Here is a 20,263-nt window from a genome sequence, read left to right on the forward strand (position 1 = left end):
CCCTACAGAATGTAGTTTCTAGTACTCTAGTCTAACTCTGGGTGAAAGCAGGGCACTGAAACCAAAGGAAGCTTCAGGAAAAGAGAAGAGATGTTTAGAGCCTTAAGTATAGCATGCCCTGAAGTATTGCAGATGAGGAAATATGGTTAGGGGTTGTTAACACTTGTTATAAAGAAATGTATAAAAAGAGAAAGGTGTACCCATGTTTAAAAGATAAATCATTAACTTAGAGTTAGTTCATGTAATAGATAAGTGTACCTGTGAAAATAAAGAATTAAGATGTGTTTAGGCTTATGTGATATAATAAGAAATGCTGAAAATCCACATACCTTTAAGTAAAATAGTATCTTTAGTACTATATAATATTTATAATTTAATATTACATTTTAAGATAATTTTTTGGATTTTATATGTTTTAGTTAGAATATAAATTAAAGATAATGGAACACTTCGCAAAAATAAAGAGCGATCTTTAAAAAATGAGATCTTGCCATTCATAACGACTTGGATGGACCTAGAGGGTATTATGCTATGTGAAATAAGTCAAACAGAGAAAGACAAAAACCATATGAGTTCAATTACATGTGGGATCTAAAAAACAAAACAGATGTATAAACAAATAAACAAAAAGCAGAATCAGACTTAGAGAACAAACTGATGGTTTGTTTAGAGAACTTCTTAGAAAAAAGTATTAACAGAAATATAGGTGGAATTAATTCACTCAAGAGGAAGAATGAGGGGAAGAGTAAAATAGGTGAAGGGGAGGGGAAAATACAGGCTTCCAGTTATGAAATGAAAGAGTTATGAGAATAAAAGTTACAGCATAGGAAATATAGTCAATGATACTGTAAATAGCTCTGCAAGGTAACAGATAGTGGCTACACTTGAGGTGAGCGTAGTGTAATGTATAGACTTCACTGAATCACTGTGTTCTACCCCTGAAACATATGTAATATCAACCATACTCAAATAAAAATATAATAATAAATATACAGCAATGTTTAAAACACTTAAGTTACAATTTTGTCAAAACATTTGTGATAAATAACAAAAGGTGTTTAATGAATAAATTGAATATATTTAATATAATTAGATGTCATCTGGATATACATTTATCATCAAGAATTAAAGTATAATAATAAAACATTTAATATGATTTTGTAGTATATTTCTAATAATAATCAAATATTTATGATTTCATACCATACTACATTTATATTATTTGGATTTGCTTTCAAAGTTTTCAACCCAAAATACAGAAGTTTTTACAACTTTGTTTAAAATATTTGTATTATTTTAATAGTATACTCACTTTTAATTTTATTTGAAATAAATATATAGATCAGCATTCTGTTCCAAATAATTTAAAATAAATAATGTTTATGTTTGATCTTACTTATTTAATCAGTTTATTTTGAAGGTTTGGAAACAGTACTGTAGGCTTTTATGAACACTCTCATTCATTCCTTTCAGATTTTCCCATTGTTAAATAAAATGATATAAGTATTGTTACATGAAGTTCTTTCAGCCTTCATTAAAATTCTCCAGAAGCATTCTGTATTAGGAATAAAATCAGCAGTCATGGGTTGTATGCTTAATAATCATTGCACTGGGTTTATTTTTCAATATCCCTAGGGTATTAATCCTTTGAAAACTCTCTCGCTGTTGAGATGATTCTTTTCTAAAATATTTCTTCATTCCCAATAGCACAATATAATAGGTACTAGTTCTTCTTTCATGGCACATCGACTAATTTGCAATCACAGCAGATCTTAAGCTTTCTTCATCCAAAATGTCTTAAGCTGCCAGAGGTTATATTCATTCAATTAATGTTTGCTGAGTGAATTAATTCCATCTATATTTTTGCTAACTCCTCTTTTACCAAGAATTTCTCTGAGCCAGAGTGTCCTATTATGAGCCTGGTGTTTGTGTGTGTGTGTGTGCGTGTGTGTGTGTGTGTGTTCGTTGACATCTAATGATAATTCAGTGCAAACTATATCTGATGATATCTCGTTAACCTTTTATTGTCTAATATATGCCATGCAACTGCTCCAAACCAATTCATTACCAAAGCATTACATTTAAAATATCGGAAAGAGTTATTTTGAAAACATTTAGTAGACTTAAACCAGGTAATGTTTTCAACTTTGTAAGAAAGGCTAAGTTCGTAGTGGGTTTGAGAAGAGCAGTTTAGTTTGCAATTGGGATTTCTTATCTACCATGTGAATTTGAGGGACTTAATTAAAATATGAGGGCCTCAGTTTCCTAACAAATAAACCTGTTATAATAAGCATGCATGACTCTGTGTATATATGCTAATGACCAGTCACCCTACAGGATGTAGTTGGTAACTTAGAAGGCAAATCACTGCAACAGTTGACATGAATATGTAAGTAATTCAGAATCTCCATGAGTGGAAAATCATGCAGATACAGAATAAAATAGTCTGATATAAATCAACAACAGATCTAAAGCTACTTTTGCTGCTTGGATTTGAAAACGATCAAAGTGAAGATGAAGCTAAATCTGATCTCAAATAATTCTATTTTGCGATGCTGTCAAAAGATGTATTTCGAGATTAAATATAATATTATCTCCTCCCTGGTCTATTTATTTGGTACTTCTGCTGTATCGCTTCACATTATTATTTTTTATTCCTGGCTTCATCTCTCTGGCCAAATTTAAAGTAGAGGCTTTATTTTCCTCATTCTTCTTTGTACAGTATTTATAACTGCATTAGCTGCAATGGCTTCTTTGTGCTTCAAAATATTTTGCTTATTGATTTAAGTTTCTCTAATAACAGAAGGGGAACCTGGAAAAAAAAAAAAAAAAGGAAATAGCCGGGCCTACTATGGTCACATGTGCTTCATGTACCAAAGGGAATCTAGAAACCAAAGGAACATAGCAAAGTATTAATAGTACAGTTACAAAATAAATAAAGGATGGCTCCAACTCAATAGAAAACCAAATAGAAGTTAAAAATGGGCAAACTATGAATAGTTAATAGAAATCAAAGTATTAATAGTACAGATTATAGATACAGATTGGAGTCTTTATATACATCATGGCAATCCTAGGGAACAATACATTGTGCTCTAATGGATGCCTGAGAGCATAAATTATCAAACTAATAATTCCTATTACCATGGAGTAGGGAGACACCTGCAAGTGGACACATGGGAGGCAAGTGTGGCATAGACCGGGTATGAGGACAACATGAGTAAACCCTGTTTTCTCTGGCTGAGAGAATATGGGAGAACATACCTTAGAGGAAATGTGCAAGATAACCTATGAAAATTAAAAACTCCTTATTTAAAAATAATTTCCACAATTTAGAACCTGTGAAAGTCAAAACAAGATGGTGCTAATATTAAAAACAAACACATAGACCAAGGACCACAATAGCCTAGAAATGAGCAGATGCATATATAGTCAACTGATTTTGATGAGGCTCTAAGAATACACAATGAGGAAAGGATAGTCTTTTCAACAAATTATTAGGAAAATTGGATAGGCACATTTTAAAAAATGAAATTAGATCCTTATCTTATACCACACACAAAAATTAACTGAAAATGGATTATACACCTAACTGAAAGACCTGAAACCAAAAAACTCCTAAAAAAAAAAAAATAGAGGATAAACACTTGACATTGGTCTTGGCAATGATTTTTTGGATAAGACTCCAAAAATACATGTAAAAACAACAATTAAAATAAACAACTAAGACTATATCAAACTAAAAATCTTCTGTACACAAAGAAAATAATCAACCCAGTGAAAATTACCCTATGGAATGAGAAAAAAAATTGTAGACCATCTATCTGATAAGGAATTAATATCCAAAATATGTAAAGGGTGGCTCCAATTCAATAGAAAACCAAATAACACAGTTAAAAATGGGCAAACTAAAAATAAATAAATAAATAAACGGGCAAACTATATGAATAGTCATTTTTTCAAAGAAAACCTACAAATGGCCAACAGGAATATGAGAAGATGCTCAATAGTACTTATCATCAAGACAATATAATCAAAACCATGATAAAACACTACCTTATACCTATTAGGATGGCTATTATCAAAAAGTTAAAAGATAACAAGTGTTGATGAGGGTGTGTAGAAGGAGAACCATTGACTCTTGGTGCTGGGAGTGTAAACTGGTGCAGCCTTTATGAAAAACAGTAATGGAAGGTCTTCAGAAAATGAAAAACAGAACTACCTTATGATCCAGTAATCCTACTTCTCTGTATATGTCAATGAAATCAGGATCTCTAAAAGATACCTGCAATTTCATGTTCATTGCAACATTATTCACAATAATCAAAATATGGAAACAACCCATGGGTCTATTGATGAATAAACAAATGTGCTATGTACATATAGTGGATATTATTCAAAACAAACCCTGTCATTTGCAAAAATATGGATGAACCTGAAAAGCACTATGATAAGTGAAATTAGTGAGATACAGAAAGATAGATATTCTATGATCTCACTTCTATCTAGATCCTACAAAAGTTGAACTCATAGAACTGAAGAGTAATTTTAGTAGTTGTAGGGACTTGAGGATAGAGGAAATGAGGAGATGTAGGTCCAAAGAACAAATGTGCAACAATAAGGTGAGTAATCTCTGGGGATCTAGTGTGAAGCATGGTAACTTTAGAAAATACAAAATCCCAAACTTAGTATTCCATGTTTGAAAACTCAGATTAATATTCTCCATTTAATTATCTAAGGCTTGGATTTACATTCTTACTTGGCACTTTAAGCTGTGCAATGTTTAGGTAATTAATTAAGATGTCCCAGTCACAATTCCCCCAAATTAGAAGGTGGATAATGTCAGTCATGAACAGTTATATTACAGAGTTTTCCAGTAATGGTTTTGTGAGTTACAGAATGTAGGGACAAGTAAGTTTGCTGTACAAATTTGAGGGCTTACCAAACAACTGAGGGATTTGGTTGTTGATGGTTGTTCTTCCATTTTCATAGATCTTTATTAGTTGACAAGTAGAAAAATAGATGACCAAATAGCTTTTTAGTTATACCCAGGAAAACAAGTGCAGCAAAAACAACAGGGTGTAGGACCATCTGAAAGGTGACATGAGACATGTTAAGATGATGCACTACTGTTGAACACTACCATATTCACTTAGAGACAAAGCACAGTAAGTGATTCAATCCCTAGACTATGGTTTGTTTTCTTCTATTAACCTAAATTCAGATAAAGTGTTTATACCTTTATTGCTATTATTGGCAATATAATACATACTTTTACTTTGAAATGTATTAAATACACATCCATATATACTGATATCAAAGGGTTATTCCAATTTATGGGAATTATTGATGTTATAACTGTAAAAAGTGTATTTGTAAATTTTCCATAAACTTCAGTTCATTAATTAGTCACAATATAAATAGTCTCCCAGTGAAGTCTTCTCTGTCCAGTATTATAAATTACTTTGTAATAAAAATGGAGTCAACTTGCAGTAAGATCTTTAAATTGAATTTTATTCACTAAATAACTTAGATAATAAGTATCAGGCACTGGTTACATAAACATTGAAACCTCTGAATCATGAAATATTTTTAACCCATCAAAGGCAACATTTTATAAAGTATTTAATATCATAAATGACATGAAGATTAAATTATAAAGAAGTCAGAAATGTATCTTCTGAGAAGGTATAAAAATTACAAAACAAGATATTACAATATTTAATTTCAGGTGACTTTATATTCTTTATTTATATGTTCAACAATGAAATGTGCTTTTTTAATAGAAATACTGTGTAATAAAAATGTATTTCAAGCAATGATTTTTGCTTACCTCATAATTATCAATATTAAAGTAACTAAAATATTGCCTGTCAAGAAACTGTATGATATTCGACATTGTAAAAATTAAAAAAAAAAAACTTATAGAATTTGCTAGGAACTGAATTGCTCCCCTTCCCCCCACACCCAATTTGTACGTTGAATCCCTGACTTCTAATAGAATGGTATTTGAAGGTGAGGCCTTTGTGAGGTAATTAGGCTTAAACAAAATCATGAGGATGGGGACTCTATGATGGAAGTAAGTGTCCTTGTAAGAAGTTGAAGAGACCAGAGCTCTCTTTATCAGGAAAGATCCAAAAGACAGCCAGCTATGCCAGCCAGAAAAGGAGCTCTCACTATGACCAAATCTTCCAGCACTTGATCCTTGACTTCCCAGCCTTAAGAACTGTGAGAAAAAAATGTCTATTGTTTAAAATACATAGTCTATGATGTCTTGTTATAGCACCTTAGCTGACTAAGAGATAGCATTCATCTATTAAATCTGTGATATTTATTTGAAAATGAAAATATACTTAGAAGGAGCCCTTATGCCAACAATGTCCTTTCAAATGTACAAGTTTTTTTTTTTTCTTTTCTTTTGTTGAAGTGATTTTAGAGCATTCAAGGTATAAGATACACTCCCTTCTGTTTCCGAGGAAGAAATCAATACCAATGGAGCGCATACGCCAGTAGTTTGGTGTAATTTTCCTGTATGACTTTAGATCCTGAAAAGGTATTATATAAAATAACTGATGCAGGAGAGTGTAACACCATTCACAAACTTCACCTGTTCTAACACCTAGAGCAGTTATTTTGCAAAAGTGTCTTGGGGTATGAGATCCTTCCTATAGATGAAACAAAACTCCATTGTGTTTTTTTGAATGTAAACATAGTTGGGTTAAAGAACATGTGTGTAAGAAATATCTTGTTCTGTTTTGGATAAGTAGTAATATATTTTAGTGATGTCTTATCAAGGGAAGGTAATTTGAAGATTATGATTTTATGGCATTCAGTTGTGGGAGCATATTGGATTAAAGACAAATGCAGAGTAATATATAAACGTCTTTTGAAAATTCTAACGGTACATTATGTGTTCTGTTATCACTCCATTTGATATTCAACTAATTTAATACATAATCGCCTAAATGATCTTTTTGAAAATATTGTAGTTATTCATAAAGTTCTCTAGAGCCCCTTCTGACACTGTTCAAGGCATAATGGAATTCCAGTTGGACACTTGTATTTGAAATGTGTTAGAAGAAAATTCTGTTGACTTAAAGTAATTTAGGACATCTATTGAAATAAATATTATATATAAAAATTAAACTGAAATTCACACTATTTCATTATCCAGTAGAATAGATCCATTTTTTTTCTTTTATGGAAGATATGAAATATTCATGTGTTCTGTAATTTGAAAAAAAAACAGACTGATACTGTGTATAGATAATAAAATCTCCTTTTAAGGAAATTCAGGAGAACCAAATGAAATAAATTGTAGCATTTAAAGCAAGAGAATTCATTCAAGTGGGCAAAGGTCAACTAAAAATTATGTTTTTCCTACATATACCCTAGAGATTATCAGCTCAAACATTTACATTAATAAAAATAGCAACAATAAAACAACCCAGTCCCTTAAAATAGTGCTATAGGAATGTCAAAGACATTAAGCTGCATATCCCCAAATAGAAAAGAATATATAAGAAAATTTGGATAAATGAGAGAGAACTCGTATCTTTAGGTTCAGAGCACAATATTTACAGTTGTGTAAATATCAATACTCAATATTTATCTGTAAATTCAATTCAGCCTAAATAAAATAGCAACAAGATTATTCAAAGAACTTGGCAAGCCAATTTTAAAATTCATGTGTAAAAGTAAATGTTAAAAGAATAGCTCAGACAAAATTTGTTAATGGATTTTTATCTTTTCCTTGTCTAAGTAGAAAAAAATGGATATTTTAATTTGTGGTGTGAGGTCTGCATTTCATCATCCTATACATCAGTCATTTTCTTGAGAAAAGTAATATCTAGGGAAATATTTAAATGTGTTCTAGTTATCCTTTACACTGTTTTATATTTTCAGTAACTATTATATGTAAATTATACTCACATTAGTGGTAATAAATTGTACATATATATAAATGTAATCATTACATATATACATATAACTGATTATATGGGGTACATTGTGTATATATAAAGCATATATAAACAGAGAGCATAAACACACATACATATATATAATTATATTCTGGACATATTTATTAAAATATTTACATGAAATTAACTTACTGTATGGCTGTGCCTAAATCATATTAAAATGAGATTATTATATATAAATAATTAATTTTTGCATCAACCTTCATATTTTAAAGGATTGAATTGTACTTTTATTTTAATTAATTACTTTTGTTTCTGAAATTGGCTTCAGAAAACTATTTTGACCATCACAAATAGGTGAATATTTTATGCAATCTAATATTCTGAACATGGCTTCTAATTTATTTTCTAGTTTATAAAATACAGTGATGATCCAGATTTCTTTAGCACAAGCTGACTTTACATTTTGTTTCTAAATATTTATGGACAGTTTTACTTGAAACAAGAGATTATTTTTGTCTACCATTGTCTTGCTCAATTCTGTACTTTATTTCCATCCCTTTAAATCCTTACATTGGCATAAGGCAATTACCTTGGAATACTTATCTACATCAAACATCTTTCCAAGATCAGAGAATAACAGTTTCTTTCTTCTTTTGAATGTGCTACAGATTAGCACCTATTTTGCAAAATAATCACCTGAGTAATGCTAATGTTAACATTCCTGGTAAACAGTAACTAGAATTAGTATTGAACAAATTCTACCAAGAGTTACAACAAAGCCCCAAGGTGGCCCAACTGTGGGGTCCTGTCCCTGGACCCTATCATCCCTTTCATTTAGGATATCTCATTCTTTTACTATTGCTTCTATCAGGCTGTTTTAAATACACTCTGAGTTTTAACAATATACCAAGAAAACCTCTCCCTACTACCTTGCAAGAGGGGGCATACAGTTATAATGTTCAAATCCTATAAAAATGCAGCAGAGGGATACTTGACCCCAAAACTTCTTGAATCTTCAAGGAGGAAAGGTTTAAAAAGAAGTGGCAGAACCCTGCGTAGCCCATCATTGGTACGCTTTATGTCTAATAAATAACAAATAGTGTCATTTAAAACAAAGTAAACCGAACTTGAAAAAAGTTGATATGATGGTAAAATTTATTTTTTGAAGAATTGTTACTCCTTTCAATGTATTAATTGTCTTTAAAACTACTGTTGCTTTCCTAAGAATTATGTAATATCTTACATTATGAAAAACCAATTAACTCACTCCATGGACTTTTTTCCCCGGCCCTAAGCATTTAGACTAGGTGTTCTTTACTACTACCAAGCTTCAAGGTAAGATAGAGGACTTAGTATAATAATCACAAGCACGTGTCACTGCCATGATTGACAACTGTCAATATTTGAGATTATCATATAAAAATTACCTCTTATCTATCTGAAATTTAACTTTAATTACATATATTGTTTTTATTTCCTAAATCTGGCAGACTTACTGCTACTGTGGCTACTACTTTAACTGCTCCTGCTGGCTAACATTTTATTGTTGGCTTCACATGTGGCAGGTAACTCTTTTAAGTATTTTATATGTGTTGTCTCATAGTCCTCACAACAATCACATATAGATGCCATTATTCTGCCAATTTTATCAAGAAAAAACCTAAAGCAAATAGAATTTAAACAACTTGACAAAGGCCATACATCAAGTAAGTGACATGGCTTGTTTCAAAACCAGTCATTTGAAATTCAGAGTCCATGTTATAATAATCTAAGATTTACGTCTTATAAAATTTTTTTTCCTACTTCAAATTTAAAGAATTTCATCCTACATAAGATGCTTCATTTGGATGGGATTACCTTTAATATTATGAAATACATTCTGTTGGGCAAAGGATTTTAACTGGCTGCCAGTATAGAGAAAATTTGATAGAGGAATGAAAGAGGAATCAGTAGGCTAGGTCATTTACAACACAAAAAGAGAGTTGTTTTATTTCTTTTAAGAGAGGAAAGTCTATTTTCCAAAATATTTAGATCACATATTTTTTCCTTGAACTGTGAAGATTTCTAACTTAAAACAAGTATGTATCTCTGCTGTTATAACCAAAACGATAGTCCGCAAACAAGAGTGTTGCTTACTTATTTAAGAAAGTACTAATTTGACGCAAATATTTCAAAATAATATTTCTGTATATGTATGCTATATTGCCTGATTGCCTTATCTCTTCCTTATGGAACCTGACAATGTTAATCTACAACATAAACCCTATTGAGTTGCTGAACCAACTCTGATGAACATGAGCTCTAAATTAGGTTGCCACTACCAGAAATTACTGTAAGTAATAGTATATATTGGCCCACGCTATAACACTAAGTGGGTAATTAACAGAAACATGTTGAATGAAAGGACATAAATGTAGAAGTATATAAAGTTCTCTTGAGTATTTTATGGAACATTATTTGGGTGCTACCTAATGCTACTTCCAAGAGTTCCTTAATCTGACTTCATTATGTTTTCTGGCTCTTTTTTTCCTACCTGAATTTACTGTAGTGACAGCTGTTCCTTGTTGATCTTGTTTTGGCTTCTGCATCTGGATTCACTCCTGGAACATGGTCACACGTCCCTGGTTTTCAGGAGGCTTAATTCTTGCTTTCTGGCATCAGCTACTGCATTCATTCAGACCCTGCAATAGGTTCCCAGCAGTGCTTCATTCTCCACCATTTCAAATCCGCTTACATCTATTCAGACAACCCATTCCAGTCAATTACCCAGTTATGCCCATGGAATCTACCCCTGGTTGGCCCCATGGATTATAGCACATACAAATCCTCTTCTAGTCAAATCCATATTCAGAGTTCTGCTTTCACAACAGGACTGGATTTTTGCCCTAACAACAGTCTGTATGGCTGAGACTTTCACATTCTCTCTAGTTCCTGGCAGTTCTGTGGAAGACAGTTAATATATTACAGTGTCTCAAAGCAACAGACTGGAACATCTAAACTATTTCTACCATATCCAATGCAAGGATTAAAATTACTTAGACATCAGCATTTACCCAAATCAATTCTGTAACATCTTTGTGCATTGGACATTTGACCCCTATCTCTTAACCATACCCATTCCAACATAACTTAAAAAATAGACTACAGTTAGATTATTCCATGTTTGGTACAAATCTGCTGCCAGTTAATCTATCTTCTATAGAATAAAGTTTTAAGTCACCATGAAAATTTTTTTTTTTCCTTTGGCAGCATTTTCATTTGGCCCTTTCCTTTGTATCTTGTTCCTATCTTACTTTATTCTCTTTTTATTACCTTTTTTTTTTTTTAAGCTCAGAGGGAAACATTTAAATGGATCAAAATCACCAAAAACAAAAATTCTAGTCAACATGTATTCATGTATTGTCATTATTTTTATCTTTAAGCATAATGAAATCACTATTCCTAAGTAAAATGATGTATTTTTCTCACATCCAGTTTTGGGAATTTTTTTTTTGAGGGGGAGGGAGTTAATTTGTTTTTGAGTTTTGTTGCTTTTTAGATTTTGCTTTTGCCTTCACTCATGATGTCTGTGCTAGATATAGAATAATCCAACAACTCTGCTCCCTTAGTTACTCCATTTTTTTTTTTTTTTTTTGGTACCAACTTCAACTATTTTACTTTTAGCTAATTTGTTTATTAACTACTTAGGTTTATATTGGCAGTTGCCATTTTAGGGCCGGATTTTTTAATTATTCCCACTTTTTTCCAAATAGGCATATTTTTACCACCTCCAATCAAACATATCATCAGGTTTATCATACAAAATCCCCAGAAAGAGCCATTTTCTAAAATATTGAGAATGACCTCTTCTTTGTATGGAGGTCCTGAATCACATAAACCAGATATTGCTGAAATCTGAGCGATATGTAATTTCATTCTGCTCCCTTTGCTGTGAAATATAGAACCACTGGTGTCATGAAATCGAAGAAGGATAAAAATGAAGGTCTTTACTGATAGAAGCATGTGCAGTTTATATTAGATTAAGAGGGATGGAAAGAGATCTCTAGCTTTTGAAGTACATGAAAAACTACAGTAGCACCAAAGATACTGGCAGGTCAGGGGTGTAAATGGAAATAACTACTTTAGGGACAGACTGTTCAAGACCCATATTGAGAACCTGTGTGTCGCATATTTCCAGAAAATCAATTTATTTTCAGTAACTTGGGAGCGCTATGGTTTATGAAATATAGTTATAGTTCAACTGTCAGCACAAAGCAAGATTTCAAAGTGAAGTTCACCAGTGTTGTTTTGCTCCTAGGAGAAAAAACATATGAACTATTTTACTTTGCTATGCACTTTTCAGTTTTCTACCTAAATTCATTTCACATGATGTTTTAGTAGATGTGTTCATTGCTTACAAATTAAAATAATTTGAACCTTTTTGAACATGTTTATATGATAGATATGAGTCATAAATGAACTTGTCAAGTTGAATAAAATATTTAGACAAACTATGATAAATTTTTTACTTGTCACTGACTAATAAGATAAAGTAAGGCTCTGTCTACTGAACACATGTACATACAGAGACCTTTCAGTTGTAATAAATAAATAGTAAGTTTCTATTTATATATAGATATAACCTCAAAATAAATTATAGTCGATTTACAGTTATTCTGAAATATCTCCTTTAATACTTTATGGTGCATGGTGGTAGTGGAAAACACTTACCAAGCCATGTTAGTTATCATGTTGAAAAAAATATTTAGTTCCCAGAATTATATATAACAGTATATCTTATTAATGTTTAAACAAATGTTGATGTGTTATTAAATCAAGCTATTATTTACTATTTAATCACTTTTCAATATGAGAAAATATTTTATAAAATGCCTTGAATATGCACACATATATAATGCTATTACTTATTATATTTATCAAGTAAAATCCTTTTCTACTAATAGTGGAATCAGGACTTATATTTCACCTACTGGTGTCTGAAGAGTTTTTTTCCTTTCTTCCAATAACACTAATAAAAAGATCTTTCATTGACATCCCGAGATCTAATGGTCTTTGTTTTCTCCCAGGACCAATATGTGGCACATTTATTTAGCTAAACTTTTAGATCTCTGAAGAAATAAAAGTGTGAGTTAGTATATAGAAATGCTGCTCTAGAAGTACATGAACCTTTTGTAGCTCGTTGAGTTCAGATTTTACCAGTATCTTTTCTTGCATATCTGCTCTGCTGCAAGAAATTCCTTCATTCTGTAACAGATAAAAAGCATATATTACCTAGAGGTGGAGGTAGGGAATATGTTTACAGAGTTAGTAAATGCCTGTAGTCATGCAATCAAAAACATTAATCTTTTCCTAGCCCAGTCTTGGCCAGAAATTCATCATTGTGTATTTCATACCTATAATTTCCATAAAATGTAAATGCTGCTGTTTGGCCTTGACTGGACATAGAATATAACAATAAATTTAATGAAGAAAAAAATGAGTAAGACAGCACGGATATCTTGAGGTTTGATAAAGAGAATGGAGAGCATCAAAGCTGGGGGGAAAAAAAAAAAAACTTTGTGTAGAAGATACAAATTCTGAATGCATCATGTTTTTTGTTGATCTCCAGCAATGGTTTCTAGAAGTCCTTCTAGCATTGAGTATAGGTCCTAAGTGTGAGTTATACATACTTAGTGTACATATTATACAAAATATCAAACCAAATACAATATACATATAACTTTATTTAAAAGACAAGAACTAGGAACATTGTAAATGCCTTTCTTTGTTGGTGCCAATAATATCTAAAGAGTCATTTCAAATTTGGTTGATGAAGGATACATGTTATTATGGCTGATACTTTTTTACGTAGTGTCCCAGTGATAGATTAGGAAGTCTTTTTTTTTTTTTTTTTAAGATTTTTATTTATTTATTTGACAGAGAGAGATCACAAGTAGATAGAGAAGCAGGCAGAGAGAGAGAGGGAAGCAGGCTCCCTGCTGAGCAGAGAGCCCAATGAAGACTCAATCCCAGGACCCTGAGATCATGACCTGAGTGGAAGGCAGCAGCTTAACCCACTGAGCCACCCAGGTGCCCCTAGGAAGTCTTTTGTAAGAGTGCCTTGTAGAAAGCAGCCACTCAATTTATTTTATCTATCTGTAAATGAATTTTAATAATACAAAATAAGAGATCCATTGTATTATTTAGAATATTGTATCCAATGTTCTGAAATTGTACTATTTATAAATGTAAGAGTTATTTCAATCTTTTTCACATGTGAAGAATAGATTTCCTAAAACATGACACTTAAGTCAAAAGTGAGATGTGCCAACAGCAAGGGACAATGTAACTAATGTGTCACATATTGTCACGTTTTGATTGTTTGTCCCACAAGTTAAAAAATTAATATATGAAAATGATTCTCCCACTTACCCCCAACTTCCTGATACTGTAGGTTAGAAGGAATATATATAGTCTCATCCAAGTTGGGAAGAGAGTCAAGGAAAAGTCACTGCAGCTGCACCAGATAAAATAGGGTATGTAGACAAACTGGTCCATATTAACAGTAAGCAAAATGAAAAAGAAGTGACCTGTTAACCAACCTGAAATTTTAAAAACTAAAATAAATACAGTATGCCAAAGATTGTCAAAGAGACCTATAAATGTCCTTTGACATGTCCTATAAATGTTTCATATTAAAAAAAAAAACTAAGTAGAACGCAAATTCAATTAAAAAAAAAAGAATTTCAGTAGTGGGATGTCATAATAACACAAATAGCTAAAAATAAATAAATAAATAGCCAAGAAGGAACAATGAATACCCAAATAATGCTTTTAAGGATTAATAAATACATTAATAGACAACCAAAACTAGATATAGAAGAAAAACTTGAGATTACTATGAACATAGAAAAAAACAGAAAGATTAAAGAAATAGGAGAGAAAATAATGAACATGGAGGATATCAAAATAATAGATTAAGTCTTTGAAGTAGAAAGTCCAAAATTTATATGCAACAAATCCAAAGGACAGTATTTGAAGATAATAAAAAAAATAATCCTGAAATTAAGGAAGATCTGAAACGGCATATAAAAAAGGGTCACTGTATCCTAAGGAAAAAGACATTGAAACATGTTTATTGGCTCATATATGCAGGTTCAGATACCAAATTTAGAATCAATAATTCTTGATTTCCTAGCTATATCAGGTGAGAATGCAAATAAAAGATAATTTGACAACTTCTGCCTTAAATAAAGTTATTATATGCATGTCTTTATAATAAATGTAACCATTTAGTAAAGTCAGGATCAAACATAGACTTCTATCTTCCTGTTTTGCCATGCGGCTTTCATCTCATGGATATAACATCTTGTACTACCATTGCAGATGTTTCTTCTTATTTTCAGGCATGAAGGGTAGCTTTGGAAAAATTAAGAGTAAATAACAAGATTTTGTCTTTTATCATAGGGGGGATAGTGATTTTAAAATGTGTTATCTTAGTAAACTATGAACAAAATTGTATTTTTCAGTATTTCCAGTTTAGGATTAGCTAAAAAAAAAAAAAAAAAAATCTGCATGAGATTTAGTAGGCAAAAATGAGGCCGCATCTGCCAAACTCAAAGGACACAGCTGATTTAAGGGAATGAGGGAAAAACACAAGTGATAAAGTGGGTTTCAGTTTGTCCACAACTTTTCTCCTTCAACATCACTTTATCTTTCAATTTCCATCCCTCTGGTCAGTTTCCACCCCCACAGATCGGCTGTGACCCAAAGCCTACCACCAAGAACTTTGTTTTAAATTCATGGAGGGGCACCAGGAGGGTTCAGTCAGTTAAGCATCTGCCTTTGGTTCAGGTCATGATCACAGGGTCCTGGCCCTGTCCCACTTTGGGCTTCTTTCTCAATAGGACCCTGCTTCTCCCTCGCCCTCTGTTTCCCTGCTCGTGCTCTCTTGCTCACTCTCTCTATATCTATCTCAAATAAATAAATAAAATCTTTGAAAAAAATAAATTCATGGAGCCACCGACCTTCCATAGGCATCAACATCAGTCCCCTCTGCAACGATGATAGCAGCTGGATGTGTCTACCCTTCTGCAAGCTCCAGTTTGCTCACCTGCAATGGAGCTGGTTAGTGACATTTTTCCGATTGTTTCTGAATATTAATTCCATAGTGTTTACAACACTGCATATGGTCTAATTTCTTTTTTTTTTTTTAAACTAGTCTTTTTTTTTTTTTTAAGATTTTATTTATTTATTTAACAGACAGAGATCACAAGTAGGCAGAGAGGCAGGCAGAGAGAGAGGGAAGCAGGCTCCCCGCTGAGCAGAGAGTCCAATGCAGGGCTCAATTCCAGGACCCTGGGATCATGACCTGAGCTGAAGGCAGAGGCATTAGCCCACTGAGCCACCCAGGCGTCCTGTATGATCTAATTTCTATATAGATAGAGATGTTGTTTAATACTCATTGCGTTTCTGCTTCCTTGATTGAGACCTAACAGATATAGAGGCGGTTCATTTGGCAGAACTATGCTATTTGAACACTACTAAGTACAATGGAGCAAGCAATTGAGAAGTTTTAACTGTTTTACATTGTTACCTCTAGAATAATTAGACTAACTTTATTAGAGAAGGAAGGGCTTATTGGTTAAGCAAATAAAATCATATAGAACGTATACAAATGAACAAAGGCAAAAAAAGAGAGAGAGACCCCAAAACAGACTCTTAACTATAAAAAAAAATTAGATGGTTACCAGAAGGGGAATGTTTGGGGGAATGGGTGAAATAGGATTAGTAGTGCGCTTGTCTTGAGGAGCAATGAGTAATATATGGAACTGTTGAATCACTATATTGTACACCTGAAACTAATACAACACGGTACATTAACTACACTGGAATTAAAAGTTTTAAAATCATACAACATTCCATCTCCTTGATTAACTAATATAAATTCATATACTCTTATTAATAAAAGACTCTTAGCCACCAACCAAGAGAGAAGCCCTATACCACACACAGATGCTACAGTGAGCTTGTGGACCAAATTCTTCGGATGATGCATTTCATTCTTCATTGACCCTGATAAGACTCCTCATGACTTTAACAATTAAAATAATTAAAGACATGTTATCTGCTTCTAACAAACCTGCATATAATAGAGGAGAAAAAAATAACTGATTTAAAGTCACAATCTGATAAAAAGAGAATGTGAAACCAATAGCAACTGTTGGTCCATACCAAATTCTGCTGATTAGCAGTTAAGAAGACTATATACTACTGTTAGTGGAAAATGTTATTTGTTTGGTCAATCATGCTGCCCCTAGTTCATTTCTCTAGGAAGATCTCCATGGCCCATGTTTTTTAAAATTTCATGGATCTGCCCTCAGTAAAAATCATTTGTGATCATTACCCACATTGCAAATCAACCTCAGAGTGATTATCCCTTCTTAGGACTATACAGTATTTGTGCCTTGGCAACTTATTTGTGAATTATACTCCTCTCTTTCTGTGCAGACATCCATATCATGATTTTTTGTGTTCTTGTTCGCAAGATGGCTATTATACATCCAGAGTTTGGGTCTGAATGCTAGGCAGGAAGAAGAATAACATAAAAATAAACAACATAAAAATAAATGACTGAAAACACAAAACAGTTAGGCCTTTTATCACTGCTAATCATTCCATCAACAATACTTCTCCTATTAATACCAATATGTCAATTTTGTATTAGGAAATTAGGTTGGGAGTCGAGAGAGAGATTTCTTTCTAATGGTTAACCTTTTCATCTTTGAATAGTTGCATTTCACAAAGAATTTCATCACAATTGCATTGGTCAGAATTCTGTCACATGCACTCCATTATCTATATGGGAATGTAGAAAAGTAAATATTTGTAGGTGGGTACATTGCCACATAAACAAAATTGAGGCCCTATGAGTAAGAGAAGAGTGATATCAGATAGCATCTATTGGAGTCACCATTTTTGCCAAAATATTAGATGGAACATCCTTGAGCCAGTTCTTCCAATCTCGTAGAGAAAAAGAGGACATGGAGTGGAGCAGGGAAGGATAGCGGGGGGAGAGAGAGAGAGAGAGACTGAAGTACATTTTTAAAACACCTGAATAGGCAAGGAAGACTTTGTTCAAGACCACTGCAACAAGGAAGAGGCCAGAATTCAGTCTGAGCTCAACTCTAAACCAAGAGCTGGGAAGGTTTTAAGAGCTGGGCTGGGGAATTCATAGACCCCCTATGTTTTGACCCTACTCAAAGGAAAAGTAAACTTTTATATCTCTATGATAGGAAGTGATTTTAAAATTTGGAAAAAGTGCAGCATAGGAATTAGATTCCCACCCTTTTAGAGAGATTGGGAGATCTGGGTACTGACTTTCTTGATAATTACGTTTAAAAGGGATAGCTCCCAGATTCTTGAAAAAGACAATCCTGGTTTGCAAAACTGTCAGCAGACTTTTAAAAAGATTTAAATCTCCAAGAGGCAGATGTAGTCCCATTTGTTTATTTTTGCTTTTTTTTACTTGTGTTTTTGATGTCATATCCAATAACAGCAACAACAATAAAAATAATAATAAATCATTGCCAAGACCAAGGACAAATAAATTATCCCCTATGTTTTCTTCTAGGGGGTTAATGGTTTCAGGCCTTAAATTTAAGTCTTTAATCTGTTTTGAGTTAATTTTTGTGTATGGCATGCGGTAAGAGTCTAATTTCATGATTTTGTATGTGGACATCCAGTTTTCCCAATATCATTTATTGAAAAGACTATCCTTTACCTATTGTATATTCTCAGTTCGCTTGTCAAAGATTAGTTGATCATATATGCATGGGTTATTTCTGGGCTTTCTATTGTATTCCATTGGTTTGTGAGTCTGTTTTTAATGGAAATATTCAGTATTGTTTATTTGCTTCCAGCATTGTTCTTTCTCAAGATTGCTTTGGCTAGTTGGTGTCTTTTGTGCTTCTATACAAATTTTAGGATTTTTTTTCTTATGAAAAATGCCATTGAAATTTTTTTTTTGAAGGCCACTGAATTTATTTATTTAAAAAACTTTACAAGGACAGTGATTATTCCTCCAAAAAAGGAGCCAAATAGCATAAAACAGACCAGTGGGAGTAGGGGTGAGGGAAGCGCCAGGAATCCACTCAGAAAAGCCGATAATTGTTGACATGAAACTAGCAGGGGAAGGAGAAGGGAGATGCATGCAAAAAAGTTGAAATGGTCGGGGAGAGAACTCCCAAAAGACCTTGAAGTACATCAAAAGTGAGTAGGACAACAGCAATCTCTTCCTTTGTAGAGGACAGGGGAGGAGTCCCCACTGCAAACTCTGCAAACTCTGGAGATTCGATGCTGGGGCTAGGGGCTGGGGCCTCCCCAAGAGAGCCTCACAAAAAGGCTCACCACTCTCGAAGGCACCCAAAGCAGTCCCAGGACTGCTTGGCATTGGCACCACATGTGTCCTTCAGCCATTCCCGGAAGAGATCTTCATCTTTCTTTAGCACCAGAAACTGGCCAAGGACCACATAGGCCTTGTCAAAGCCCCTTTCCTCCAGCTTCTTGCCCAAGACTTCACCAATCTCAGCCAGGCTCCCCACTGGCTTTTCCCCCATGGGCTCTGTCACGAAGTCTCGGTGCTTTTGGGAGGTTGTCATCTTGATCAGCTGAATCAGCAGCTCCGGCTTCTGTAATGGCTCCTCCCGCCACCCGGCTGCTCCCAGCGATATCTCAACCCACTAGAACTTTCTTCCGCCATTGAACTTTTGATAGATATCACATTGAATCTAAAAATGATTTTGGGTCCTGTGGATATTTTAACATTATTAATTCTTCCAATCCAGGAGTATGGAATATCTTTCTATTTATCTGGGCCATCTTCAGTCTCTTCCCTTAGTGTCTTATAGTTCTCAGAGTAGAGATCTTTTGGTCCCTTGGTTAAATTTATTGCTAAGTATTTTATTGCTTTTGGTGATTTTATAAACAGGATTCTTTAAATTTATTTTTTCAGATATTTTGTTGTTAATGTATAGAAATTCAACTGATTTTTGTGTGCTGGCTTTGATATCTAGTAAAAACACCCTCTGTATGGTCCTATCCTTCTAAGGATCCTGGGAAGTCAATCCTTAAATTTAAGGTGATGAATATCAAATCACCTAAGGCAACAATATCAAAATCGGGGCACCTGTGTGGTATCTGCCTTCAGCTCAGGTCATGATCCCGGGGTCCTGGAATCAATCCTCACATCAGGCTCCCTACTCAGTGAGAAGTCTGTTTCTCTGTCTCCCTCTGCTGCAACCCTCGGCTTGTACACACCTGCTCTCTGTCTTTCTCTCTCTGTCAAATAAATAAATAAA

The 20,263-nt window shown here is 33.3% G+C and overlaps 1 pseudogene across 1 annotated transcript; it reads right to left on the reverse strand.

Moving 5' to 3' along the window:
- Positions 1-18,922: 18,922 nt before the first annotated feature.
- LOC309860647 (barrier-to-autointegration factor pseudogene) lies at positions 18,923-19,654 on the reverse strand (annotated as a pseudogene). Its single transcript has one exon. The product of its transcript is annotated as a barrier-to-autointegration factor pseudogene (transcript).
- Between the last annotated feature and the right edge of the window lie 609 nt (positions 19,655-20,263).

The sequence above is a fragment of the Mustela nivalis genome, assembly GCF_964662115.1.
Source record: "Mustela nivalis genome assembly, chromosome: 3".
NCBI classification, from domain to species: domain Eukaryota; kingdom Metazoa; phylum Chordata; class Mammalia; order Carnivora; family Mustelidae; genus Mustela; species Mustela nivalis.